The sequence below is a fragment of the Macrotis lagotis genome, chromosome 1 (assembly GCF_037893015.1).
Source record: "Macrotis lagotis isolate mMagLag1 chromosome 1, bilby.v1.9.chrom.fasta, whole genome shotgun sequence".
Taxonomy (NCBI): Eukaryota; Metazoa; Chordata; class Mammalia; order Peramelemorphia; family Peramelidae; genus Macrotis; species Macrotis lagotis.
The window spans coordinates 211,192,954-211,207,199 of record NC_133658.1 but is presented as its reverse complement, the minus strand read 5'-3'; positions in this window follow the sequence as shown (position 1 = coordinate 211,207,199).

Genomic DNA, 14,246 nt, shown 5'->3' with positions numbered 1-14,246 from the left:
TTTAAAGGGAAAAAAGCTATCACTGGGATAACAGTCTCAGCCTCCTTAGAACAGCTCCCTAGTTATATAAAAAGTATAAAAGTTACTGGGGAAGGTCATTCTAGACCCCTTTGAATATTCTTCACCATATTCTTCCTTGATGATCAGACATGTTTCTATTCCTTTTGAAGAAGCTAACTGACTTTGTACCTTGTTGCATATCTTTGCTGTGTTTAGACAAACCTTTTGTCAGCTGTTGGGTGACTAGAGTATAACATTTCTTCCCAACATCAAATCTAAACTAAGAGAGCTGCTTCTGATAGATGTGAAGCCCCAAACTTCTCTCGGTATTAAAGGTCAGATTTTTAATATAAATGCCTTACTATTGTTGTTCTATTTCTTTGAGAAAAGAAAAACAACATTCTTTGAAGATTTGAAAATGAGTATAAAATTCATGACAATGGCAAAGAACAAAGAAGGGATGAGCAGGCTCAAACCTTTTACCAATGAGGAACTTTGAAGAATAGGACTTTACAATGTTATCAGGAAAGTGTATAACAGTAGAAGGTAAACTTTTCACATCATGTGGGTAAAAAAATGACAGAGAAACAACCAGAATGTTCTATTGTGATATTTACAAGGAAAAAAATCAAGTTAAATCAGTCAGTCAACAAGTATAAATAACCATATATCAGTGCTAAGTGCTGGGAATACAAATACAAATAGAAAGAAAGGCAACCCCTGTTCTCAAGGAGGTTTCATTTTAATAGTTGAGGATAACACATTAAAAGGAAGCTGAAAAGTTCAAGAAGGGAAATGTGAAGGGGACAGGTAGGCAAAGTCCAGTATCCTGGAGAGGCCTGAAGACAAGGCTGACCTGACCATCTTCCTTAAAACATTTTCTAGGAGAAGGAATAAAGGTATGTTCAGTGTTGGTAGTATAGGGGTGAAGTGAATTTCCATGGTGAAGAGGTTTCTGTGGGATGCATAGTTAAGAAAGAGAGGAAGAGTGGAGCATAACATAGGCTTCCTTTGGCGAATATATGGGAGACCATGAATAAGAGTCATACATAAAGTACAATGATGGATAGGCTGGGATCTTCATTGTTGGGAAGATCATTTACATCACTTCCATCCCATATCCATTTGATTATTTAATGACATAGCTCTTATTGCATTTGTATTTTTATTAAATCTCTCCTCCACCCCCAGAAAATATTCCCTAGCCAGATGTAACTCACATTTGAAAAAAAAAAGAACTAATAGCTATAATATTTTGCACACATATTTTCTCTATTTTCCCTCAAAACTGTCCTGTGAAAAAGATAGTATTGGTTTTTAACCTCATTTTTAAATCTGAAAAAGTGGGCCCAAAGAATAATAGTTCCTGGCTCTAGAGTGCTCTTTTTTAGTAATTAAAATATTAAAATATTTTATTTTTAATTTTTTGAAATGAAGCAAACATTTCTATATCATTGAATAAAAAAGATGAAACTGCAAAACTATTATTTTCAGCTTGCTATTTTTTAAAATATATAATAAAATCATAATGTAATTTTCCCTCTTTTCCTCCCACCTCCATCTACCATGGAGATGGCTACTATTAGAAACACACTCACACACATATGTATGCATATATATATATATATATTTATTTTTGCTGGATTTGAGCTTTAATATTTACAGGTGATTTCATCACAAAAAGATGAGGTAGCTTATACAAATATTATTCTCATTTTACATTAGAGGAAACTGAGGTTTAGAGATGAAGTGACTGGCCTGCATCATCTACTTAGGAGACAAGCAACAGGTAAGACTTTAACTGGTCTTATGACTCCAAATTTCTGTGTTCACCATACTTTATAAATATTTATTAAATATCTTCTAAGCAGGGTTGGCTAGGTGGTGCAATGTATTAAAGCACCAGCCCTGGAGTCAGGAGTACCTGGGTTCAAATCCAGTCTCAGACACTTGATAATTACCTAGCTGTGTGGCTTTGAGCAAGCCACTTAACCCCATTGCCTTGCAAAAAAGCCCCCTAAAAACACATCTTCTAAGCAGCAAGGCATTTTGTTAGGCTTTGGAGAGATTAAAAGCAAGAAAAAAACTTACTTCTACCCTCAAGAAGTTTATATTCTATCAGGAAGGAGATGACAAAAATACATACATATATATATATATATATATATATATATATATATATATATGTGTGTGTGTGTGTGTGTGTGTATGTATATAAATGAATATACACACATATATACATACATATATATGTATGTAAGTGTAATATATATGAACAATTTTGAAGGGAGCTCCAGGTGTCAAGAGGTAGAAGGGAGAAAGGAGAATGCAAAGGAATAAACAGAGGAAACAAACTGCTCTGTCTGGTAGATCTATTTGTTGGGTCCTGAGGAAGAAAAATAATGGGGAATTAATCAGGAAATATAGGTAGAAGCCAGATTGGGAAGGGTTCAATGTTACCTTAATAATATGTTCTCTCTCACCTTCTGAAGCTATAGGGATATATTATATTTGCAATTCATTTTTCTATTGGAAAGTATACCAGATTTGAAGGTAAAAGAGGCATGGATTTGAATCTCACTTCTAATGCATTCTAGGTGTTGTCTAGATGGTCAGGCTATTTTTTTTCCCCTCTAAGCTGTAAACTCTCTTCAGAAAAATATAATTAATAAATGGCTCTGAATTTCTAACTCAAATGAGATTACATTTTAAAGCAATTTGCAAACCTATGAATGTTTATTGTTATTATTTTTAATTACAGAAGCAAAAGCATGATGTACACATCTGTAATAAAAGTCTAAAAATTAAATCATTCGCAGAAAGAAGATAGTACTTGACACCAACAATATCAGTCAGGTATTCAATGCTCTGAGTTACATTAGCAGATGGACATAATAGCCCAAAATACATTTTTTCCTGCCTACCTTCCATAATATATATATATATATATATATATATATATATATCCATTATTGGATATGATCAATTCCTCTCAGTGTGATTAATGAAACTGAAGCACAGTAAGACCAGAATAAAACTAAGTGGATGTTTTCTCTTTGATAATGCTTTTATTTATTTTTTCTTCTATTAAATCCAAAGTAACATTACCTTAGAAGATGATGCTTGGGATGGGGAGGGGAGGAGAGAGTGGGAAAATAAAAAGCTGGCTACATGAAGCCTGTACCCAGATTGTGAGATGAAGCTAACCTTACACAGTTTGCAAAACACTGGCATTTCATCATTTTTTATTTATGGAATTCATTAAAAAGGTATGCTAATATGCCATGTACTAAAAGAAATCCTGTAAACAAGTCTCCTCAGGAACATCTGGACCATTAACCATACAGTAGCAGATAGCTTGGAAGTACTCATGGACCAGGGATTAACTATTTGCTTGCTAACTGTCTGTGACTCAATGGGATATGTGTGTGCATGCATGTGTGTATGTATGCATGTGTGTGTGTGGTATGTCTGTGTTTCTATATGTATATGCACTATGTGTGAAAATTTCAATTAATTTCAAAGCTGGTGTAGGAACTATCCAAGAAACAGGAGGTACTAACCCCAGAATGACTAGAAGCAGCTTTATATTTCTGCTGTTGTTGAATACTAATAGGGACTTATTTTTATTAGACCCTGAAGGGAGCACATTGTCTAAGATACTGCAGAGGCACCTATTAAATCATTCAGCATCAGGAAGGTTAAATATTCATATTTGGCTTGACTTGTAATAATAATATCTCTTCTCAGATATTCCAGGCAGAATGCACTTTTGGATGCTGTTAGTGCAAAATGGTGCCTTTCCTCCTTGTTACTAGCTCTGTGTTTGACCCACAAAGAAGTGTTATCCATTCTAAAGATGCAAGAAACATTTGAATTCTTGGAGTCCAATTCATACACAACTTGTTTCAGTAATTGGTGCCTCTTTTTAACACTGGAAAATTTCTTGGACAAGAAAGTAGTTCTATTATATTATGTAAGTTCATAGACTGAACTAGTAGAAACCTTAGAAGTCACTGAGTCTAGTCACCTTCATTTTAAAAATGAGGAAATTGAGAATGAAAGAAAATTGATTTGGTTTAGGACATATAGATAGAAAATTATAAAGTTAGAATTTGCTGCCTTGGTATCTACTGATTGAAAAAATACTTAAGGACTAAAATAAATTTGTGAATTTGGTAATACTTTTAAATCAATCCCTATCCTACACTCTCAGTCCTATTTATTTTAGATGTTATTTTAAGGTTTACAAAGAACTTTATTTTATTGCAAATCCCTGACAAAAATTATATTGTTTTATACTTCATTAATGCTGGGGGGGGGAGATCTCTAAGTACTCCCCTTTATAGTTACTAGAATGATTACTAGGTCTGGAATCAGAGAAACTGAATTAAAATTCCACCTGTAATATTTACTCACCCTTTTGATCATGGACTAGTTACTCAACCTCTATGGACCACAGTTTGCTCATGTGTATATTGGAAATCTTGACCCAGGTGAACTTTGAGGGCTAATGGATTCCTATGGTTTATGCAGAATCATTACCATTATATTGAGAAGGATATTCATAATAGTTAACCTTTATGCATTTTTTGAGATTTTTCAAAATACTTTATTTCTTAATTTGATTCTTATAATAGGCTAGTGAGGTTGGTGATACTGATGTAATTGGGGCTAAAGAAGGTTAAAAAACTCACTTAGGTTAGGAAGATAATCATTGATTGAGGAAGGATTTGAAATCAAGGCTTTCTTATTCCTCATCAGGTGTGAGGAATATTTTTTATTCATTATTTCTTATTCAAGTATATTTGTACTTATTTGTACTTATTCAATTGTTTCCATTCTTTCATCCCAACTCTTTCACTGATTTTCAATCTGTTCTCTCTATTGACTCTTTCCCTACTATGTATAGACAGTTCTCTCCAATTCTGAAAAACAAAACCAAACAAACAAAACTCACTTGAAGTTCCATCCCCTTTAACCATTGTCCCATTTCTCTTCTACCCTTTTTATTTAAACTCCTCCAAATGGCCATCTACTATAAGTGCCTTCATTTTTCTCTTCTTAACCCCTTATTCTCTGACTTCTGACTTTATCAGTCCATTAAAACTCCTCTCTCTAAAGTTACTATTGATCTTATGGTTGCAAAATAAAATGGCCTTTTGTCAATTTTTATTCTCTTTGATTTTTCTGTAGTCTTTTGGTCTTGTTGATCATGATGTCTTCCTTGATTTTCCTTTCTAACTTTTTGAAACAATATCGTCTCCTGATTCTGGACTTTCCTTTCTGACTTCTCCTTTTCTGCCTCCTTTACCTTTTCCTTTTATAGATCATACCTTCTAACTATTCTTCAGGGTTTTGTCCTAGGCCTCATTTATTCTTCCTTTCACTACTTTACCTAGAGATCTTATTAACTTCCTTGTTTTTAATTATCATCTCTATGCAGATGATTCTGAAATCTGACTATCTTTTCCTTACCTCTTTCGTCACTACTAATCTCAGACTACCTTTCAGACATCTTGAACTGGATGTCCAGTGGACATATCAAAATGTCCAAAACTGAACTCATTATCTCTCCCTCCATCCCCATCCCTTCTTTCCTACCTTCCCTATTACTGGAGAGGTAGCATCTCTCATCCTGAGGAGTCCAGGAGCCATAATGGATTTCTCAGTCTTTTATCTCCACCTTGTACAATTTTCTTGCCAAGATCTGTTGATTGTATTTTTTGCAACATCTTTTAAATATAAGTCCAGTCTTGTCTTTTACTAGAAACCTTCCCTAAGACCTCTTAATTATAAACTCTTCCCCCAATGATTTCCCATTTATCCTGTAAGTAGTTGGCTAGCTTTATACATATTTGTTTGCATGTTGCCTCTCCCATTATAATGTAAGCTCCTTGAGTGCAGGTGCTATCTTTTCCCTCTTTTTGTATCCCTAGTGCTTAACACAGTGCTGGCACATAGTAGGTACTTAATAAATGTTTATTGATTAATTAATTAGTCTAGATCTAGTACTCTATTCACGGTGCCCCATAGCTAACAACAGCTCACATTCATATAGTGTTTTAAGGTTTATGAAATTCATTACTCCCAGTCCGTAGAATGAAGGTGAAATCTGGCTTAGTCATAAATATATTATTTGCTGTGAAGTTCATTGCTATTCCATCCAATTGAGAGTTCTCTTAAGAGAAACACTCTACCCTCTAGTTTTTTGATAAGTTTCCCTATGGCTCACACCCACCGAGAAGGCATAACTCCATCTCACCATTCTTTTTTCTTTCCTCACTATACTGTTTCCTTTAATCCCCATTCAAATTATCCTAGAATCTTTTAGCTGGATGTCACTTTCTCTTAGGTCTGTATTGCCTTCCAGCTTGAACTATGAATATCTGTCTACCTAGCCAGAGAATCCTTAAATTAGAGAGTGAAGTGAGCTCAGAGAACATATAACTCAATTTCATCATCTTACAGAAGAGGACCAGAGAAGTTAAGTGACTTGTCCAAAGTCACACAGGTGGCAAATGAGTAAACTCAGATTTAAATTTAGATTCTATGACTAAAAGCCAACTGTTAGGGTTTTCTCCCTTCCCAAATGTGAAAATAATGAAGGATTTCTTATTATATTTATTTATTTATTTATTTATTCATTTTTAAATTTGAGGAAAAAAATAGACGGATGCTAACATTAATCTGAGTGCTGAAAGTCAGACTGACTATCCAGGACTCCAGAATCCCTTCCCTCATCTGATTTAAAAAAAAATCTTCTTTAAAGTCAGGTAACTGAAATGAGAAAAAAATGATAGTTAATGATAGACAAGAATACCTTCTCTTCCCTTGTAATCTCTTTTAATCAAAAAAGAAAAAAAAATTCTCTCACCTTCCTTCAACTTTTGATTTTCAGCAATTTGTCCATGAGAAAGGATGAAAGTTAAAAGAAAGGTATGAGGTTAGCAAGAAAGGGAATAAAAAAACAGGGAAAATGGAGACAAAGAGGAAGGAAGAAAGGAAAAAGGAAGGAAAAAAGAAGAAAAAAGAAAAGGAAGGAGGAAGAAAGGGCAGAAGGAAGAAAGGAGGGAGGTGGGAAGGAAGAAGCAAGGGAGGTAGGGAGAAAGAGGAAAGGAAGAAAGAAAAGAGGAAAGAAGGAAAGGACAAGGTGAAGGGAAGGAGGGACAGAGGTAGGGAAGAAATGAAAAAAAAAGAAAAGAAAGGAAGGAGAAGGAAAGAAGGAAGGAAGGGAAGTGAGGAGGAAGGAAATGAAGGAAGGAGGAATCAAAGAAAGGAGGGAAGAATCCTAAGGGAGGGAGAAAGAGAGGAAAGGAAGAAAGAAGGAAGGGAAGTAAAAGGATAAAGGAAGGAAAGGAAATGGGAAAGGAAAAAAGAGCAAGGGTAAGAGAAGGGATAAAGGAAGGAAAAAATGAAAGGAAAGAAAAAAGAGAAGAGAAAGGAAGCAGGGAGGAAGGAAGCAAAAGTAAGAAAAAAGGAAGGAAGGACTTTTGGGAGAGGTAAAAAAATGGCTCACATTTACATGGAAATTTAAGACTGCTTAGCATTTTATCTACTTGCTCTTATTTGTTATTCACAATTACCCTGAAAGGCAAAAGATAATAAAGAAACTGAACCTGAGAAGTGACTTAAATTGCCTGAGGGTCACACAATTACCTTATTCTGCAAAAGTGGGATTATAAACCCTGATCTTCTAGAGGGCTAATACTCTATCTACTACACAAACTGTCTTTCAAGAATAGATGCTTTTTGAAAAGAGGTGGGAAATCTGGTGGCTGATTCAGTGGTTTGCCAAGTAATTCTGAGCAAGAATTTAGATGATTTGAACTCCACTGCAGATTTTGTTGGAGCATTTCCAGTACCTTTCTTTGCTCCTGTCCATTCATTCTTAGTTGCCAGATTTATCTTTCTTCCTGACTGAAATCAATGGTCTATGACTGAAATTAAATGCTGAATTCTCCTTCCAAACTGAGTAATTTTAAGTATAGTTTTCTTTGACTCGGAAGCTTCCACAGTTGTAGTTTTTCTCAACTTTAAAATCTGAGCTACTACTTCTTTCTTTGAAGCAGCCAAGGGGAGAACACTTCCCTTAGAGGTTTGTTTGGCCTCTCCCTCACTTACCCTAGATTTTATCTGGGACTAATCTTCCTTGGTCCCTGGGAATAGCAAATCTCTGCTATGGGACTCCTGCTGTTTCTGAACCTACTATACCCCAAGCCAATCTCCTTTTTAGACATTCATGCCCCAATTCCCATTTTTAACCTGTCACACAATAAAATTGTCCAATTCTTTTTTATATAGTGTGCTAAGGGATTTCTTTCTACCCCAGTTCTGATCACCACCCTCCTTTCCTTTCTCACCCCTCTTCTCATTCACTTCTTACAACTTCCTACTGACTTATTCAGAACTTTTGGCGTAAAAAGAACATAAGTACTGTGAAAAATGAGAGAATTTAGGCAATGTGAAAGTCCAAAAAAGGATCAGAAAACCTTAAGGGATGTTGGTGATTAGGAAATTAAAGAGAGGAAACAAGACAAGAAGGCAGATATGCAGGCTGGAGGGCAGTTAGAAAAGAAAGAAATGAAGAAGGAAGGAAGGAAAAAAGAAAAAGAAAAGAATTAATGAACAAAAAGGAGGAAAAGAAACAAAAGAAATAAGGTATTTTAAGGGACAAGCAAAAGAAAGTGAAAAAGTAAAATTAAGAAAAGAAAGAAGGAAAGAAAAGGAGGAGCAAAGGAAGAAAAGACTAAAGTGAAAAAAGAAAAGAGAAAAAAGAAAAATGGTAAATGCAGATGATTGAGATAGTATTAAAGGGACTGTTAAATCAGGTATCAATATTATAAAAGATTTTGTTAAAAACATTTTTTTTTTTAATTTTCAAATGAGTTGACTCTCTTCCAAAAGTCATACCATAGCATTTGGTAATTATTTCAAAATGAATGATGGAACTTGTCCATGCCTCTATCTATGAATACTGTGATTTCTTAAATATTTTCTTTGGATCAGAGAAATCTTTAGAGACATCCTAAACACCATTTACTCCATTTAAATGGTTTCTTGTAGACGGGTGCACAAACATTGGACAATCACTTAACTCTGTTTAAAGAAGATATCATCAGATCTATTCAACCCCGGGTATGTGAGTTTATTTCAATTTACATCATCTGACCACAGTCAAGACCACCCAAATTGCTAGATGAATACTGAAGATTTGTAAATGGTAATTTCATCTTCTGCTTTTTTTATCCCATTTAGTTTTTCGCTTTTCAAAGCCCCCATAACTTGTTTTAGGATTAAGCATACTGAAATCAGTTACACTATCCTTAAATCTGTGGGTATTCTTTTACTCAATTTTGATAATAGTGATTTTCTTAATACACTTATTGTAAAGAAAACTACACATCTCCATTTTTAAAAATATGTTTATTATGATCTTCAGTACAATGAGCTAGTTAATGTAAAAAATATGAACATCTATATTTAAAAGGTTGGATTTATAAAAATGTTTTTCACACAAAGCTAACATCACAATCAGTAAAGCAAGCAAAAGCTTAATTTTATTTCTAGTGGGTCCCTTAATCAATGGACTGGATGTAATTTTCAGACTGCATTCTCAAAGAAGCATTTTTACCTAAGGCTTGGTTCAAACACTCAATCAATAATCATTTAAATTTGCAGCTAATCTTACTGAGATAGTGATCTAACTTTTTGAGTCAGCATTTGGGCCTGATAGGAGCAACTGATAGTTATAATTGCTTTGCAATTTGAAAAATTAATCTTTGCAGAAAGGGTTCTGCGACTGGCAAGAAGGATGTTTAAACAGATTTTTTTTCTTTCCCCAAGCAGGGCTTTGAGTGTACTTAATATAAATTTCAGTCATACTCAATATCCATGAGCCCAACATAAACTGTAATTCGGACAATTTATTTTCCGTTAATAGGACTTTCAGAAAATATTAAGATAGACTGTTGCCATTATAACATCTGGACAATACTTCCCCGGAGGTCCTTTCTCTCTGGGAAACCCCATTTGACTCACATTAATGTTAATGGGCATTGCAAACATGTATCCAGAAAGTATGGGGTGAGGGGAATGGAAGAGAAGGATGGAAGTGGGTGAATGGCTGTGTGGGAACAACTTAAGGGCCAAGATGTTGTTAATGTTTTAAACTTTAACAATTTATCATTTTCACACTAAGATTGCAACTTCAAATCCCCAAAACATAAACAACCTAGTCATTATAAAAGTAAACCGTAGGGAAGGAATGAGTGAAGAAGGAAGGGTGTGTGTTTGTGTGTGTATGTGTGTGTGTGTGTGTGTGTGTGCATGTGTTTGTGCATATGGGTTAGCTGTTATTTATTCTTCCTTGCAGAATCAATAGTTTGATGAATTAATCATCTGTACCATCCTTTTGAATGCAGGTAGAATCACATTTATGCTCTTCATGAAAGAGAAGAATATTTTTTTTCCTTCAAATTCCCCTTAAGAACTGATTCTATAAGCTCTCTCTTGGTATCCATTTCAGTGGTGAGTGACTCTGCATACAGAACACTCAGGGTCTTGTCTGCCACACCCTTGGAACCAATCATTGATTCCTGCTATATATGAGGAATTATAAACAGTTTCTTTTCTTACTTAAGAAAGTATGTTTCATTTTCAATATCTTACTGGAAATTATTTTAGGAGTGGAGGAGGGGTAACAGTTCTCTGCACATCGCTGTGATGCAATGAATTTGGTGGAAAGGAAGGAGGAAAAAAAGGAAGGGAAGAATCTCTCTTCCAAAAAAGAAAACATTTAGGGAAAGAAAACTATCATAGTCACCTCATGTGCCAGATTATATAACACATATACCTGAAGTCTACCAATTTATAAGAAGATAAGAGGGGTTTAATCATCTTTCTCCTTTAAATGGAATTGTTCATTGCATTTGATCTTAATTGTGATGCTTTTTAATCTTGCTTCTATTTCTATTATTATGGTCATTGCTATATGTTTATCTTGTTCTTTCATATAGATTTCCCCTGAATTGAAGACATATTGAATGAAGTTAAAAAAGACCATTTTAATATTAATTCACCTTTTTATATGTTTATATTTTGCCTCCATGATAGCAATTTGCAATCTGCAATTTATTCATTAATTTATTTACATAATTGACAGAGGAGGGAATGAGCACCATGATGTAATGGAATGCATATTTGATTTAGATTCAAAAGACATGCATTCTAATTATGATTCCTGATTATTCTTTTATGTTACCTAGGAAAAGTAGTTTTCCATTTCTTGATCTCAGCCTCACTATATGTAAATTTAGGGCTTTAGTTGGACTTGACTTTCAAAGTTGTGTTCAGCTTTGAAATGCTATATGTTGTGTGATTTGGGACAAGTCATCTTACATTTGTGAGATTGCTTCTTCCTGGTTAAAAGAAAGAAAATAGACAAGATATTCTTTAATGATCCTCTTCCAGCTTTTAAGTCTTATGATACTATACCCCTTCATTGAAAGATCAGGTTTAAGCAAAATAAATAAGACTTATCACATAAATTGAATCATTTTTAATATTTTGATTATATTCTCTGTTATGTGTGGGTGGTACAAGCATTTAAAAATAAATCTTTAATCTTAATTTGTCATTTCTAAACTAACTCATACAACCTTCATAGAAAGAAATGGATTTACATTTAGGTATTAGAGTTCAGATTAAAATGGAGAGTCCTCATCTATCCAAGCTGTAGCTTTGTAGCCCGTCCTATTTTCCCCACCCACTTATACCTTCCAAGAGACATATGGCCAAAAATGAAAGATTTTTTAAAAATTCCGCATCTACCGCCCAAAGAGCTTAGGTAGTTGTCTTCCAAGAAATGTATCTTTAACTCATGCTCTGATATCTTTCTTTATTCAGCAGGGAACCATAATTCTAAGGTTGCAATTAGTGGGGAAGTCCTCTGGGTTTATTTTGCTGTATATATATAAGATATAATTCCAAAAGAGAAAGAGAGTAGCATTCCAAATAACAGCAACAATCTGGTTTAGATGAAAGAGTGTCAGCTAAAATTCTTATTTCCCTTATCTGATTTTTCTATCCCACACAGCACTTTCAAATACCATAAATAATCTTCTAGAGATAAATAGACAAATCTTTATGCAGAGTGCAGAGAATTAGCATTAATTATAGTTTGGAGTCCTTGTTGAAGGGTTGTTGTTGAATTACCTTAATCTCCTAGAGAGCAAGATCTGGTAATCAAAGTTTTTAATTTCATTTATTTTTATTTTTGTCTCTTCTTGAATATTTGTTTCTCTGTGCTTCTTATGTGACATTCCTGTCTTTCCTAATTTTCTTTATCCTTCAAGGTTCTTGAAAGATATACATTAGAAATATCAATGTTGTGCTGTAAAAGTAGTGCTAGATTTGAAGTTCCATCACTTACTACCTCTTGGGTAAGTCATTAATCTCTATGGGGCTAGTTTCTTCAAATATAAATGAGGGTATTAGACTAGATGACCTCAAAGGTTACTTCTAGCTCTCACTCTTAGGACTGTTATTTTTTTCTTGAGTCAATCATTTTTTACAATATGAGTCACTTGTAGAAAAACTTAACTTTTAAGGATCATTGAATCACTGAATGGGAAAGATTTTAGCTACACGTAAGACATGATAAAGTCTAATGCTTCAAATGTCAATTCAATAACCTCTCTGTAATAGGCATTTAATAGATGTAAATAAAAGTTTTTAAAAAAGTTTCCTAACAATCAAATGTTCAAAAATCAAAGTAGAATGCTTCAGGGTAGAGGAATAGAATGTGCTCTTCCATCACTGAAGATATTCAAGAAAAGAGTAGATAATAGCTTGTCTTGGGATTGGTAGAAGGGATCCTTAGTTCAGAAGAAGGATAAACTAGATGGCATCTAAGGTCTCTTCCAATTCTAAAATTATATGAATTATCTCTGCTCTAATATCATCAGCAGTTAATGAATATCCCCTTAAAATGTTCCTGGCAAAGATTTATCTAGCCTCTTTGCTCAGAGCTTTCAAGGGAACCTCATTTTCTCACAAGTCAGCTCCAACCACTTACTCTGACTTGGAAGAGATAACTTCAGTTGGTCAAGAAGTCATAGTGATACAGGTCAAGAAACTACAGTGGTAACTTTTCTATTTGTCTTTTAAAACCCTGACACAGCAGTCCTCTTTCAAGGTAATTACTATTGTTACTTCCCAAAATATAATTTCCACATCTTCTAAACCAATCAACCTGCATATCATTAACTTGTCATTCATGATTATAGAACTGAAAGGAATGTTAAGGATCATTGTTGTTGAATCTTATTTTATCTAACTTTTTTTATAAAATAATAAATGCTCATCCTTCTTGAAAGTAGAGACTGTCATTTGCCTTTCTTTGGATCTCCTGTGTTAAATACAGTTTCTGATACATAGTAGGTGTTTCATAAAATGTTAATTGACTTACTGTCTCGTTTTTCAAATCCATTATTTTCTTTGTAAACATAAACAAATACCAACAAACACCCAATTTATGCATATCATTTTAGAGTTTATAAAATTGTTTGAATATATCATCTAATCTCATCCATATGATAATCCTGAGCATAGAAGTACAAATATCTTTAACCTTATTGCATAGAGAGACAAATTGGGATTAAAACCTTTAAAAACATAAATAAGGCCTTAGAGTTCATTTCATTTCAATTAAAGAAAAGTATGTTAACTGCCTGTTAGATGTAAGACTCTGGGGCTACAAAGATAAAAATAAAGCAGCCCCTATATTGGAGGAGATGTCATTCTTCTGGAAGGATAAAATAGAAATACACAGCTAAATGATGAATGAATGTAGTAACTGAGAGACTTAATGGAGTAGATATCACCTGAGCTTAGACTTAAATAAATGATTTTTCTGAAAGTTAAAATTAAAAAGGGAGTGTATTACAAACTTGGAAATGGTTTGTGATGTGAGGTCTGAGAGGTAGTAACAGTTCATGGAATAGGTGAAGGAGAATTTAGAGAGGAGCGATTTTCATATAAGAGTGAAAAAATAGGAGAGATCAGTATTATGGAAGGCCTGAAATCTTAGCTTGAGAGTTTTATAAATATAACCTAAAGGAAATATGGACTTACAGAAGGAAGGTCTTTCAAACAAAGCAGTGATGTGCTTTAGTAAAATACTTTTGTGGCCCAGACAAAGAGTCTTTGAGCGTGGCCAAGGCTGGTCCATAGATGGGTAGGTT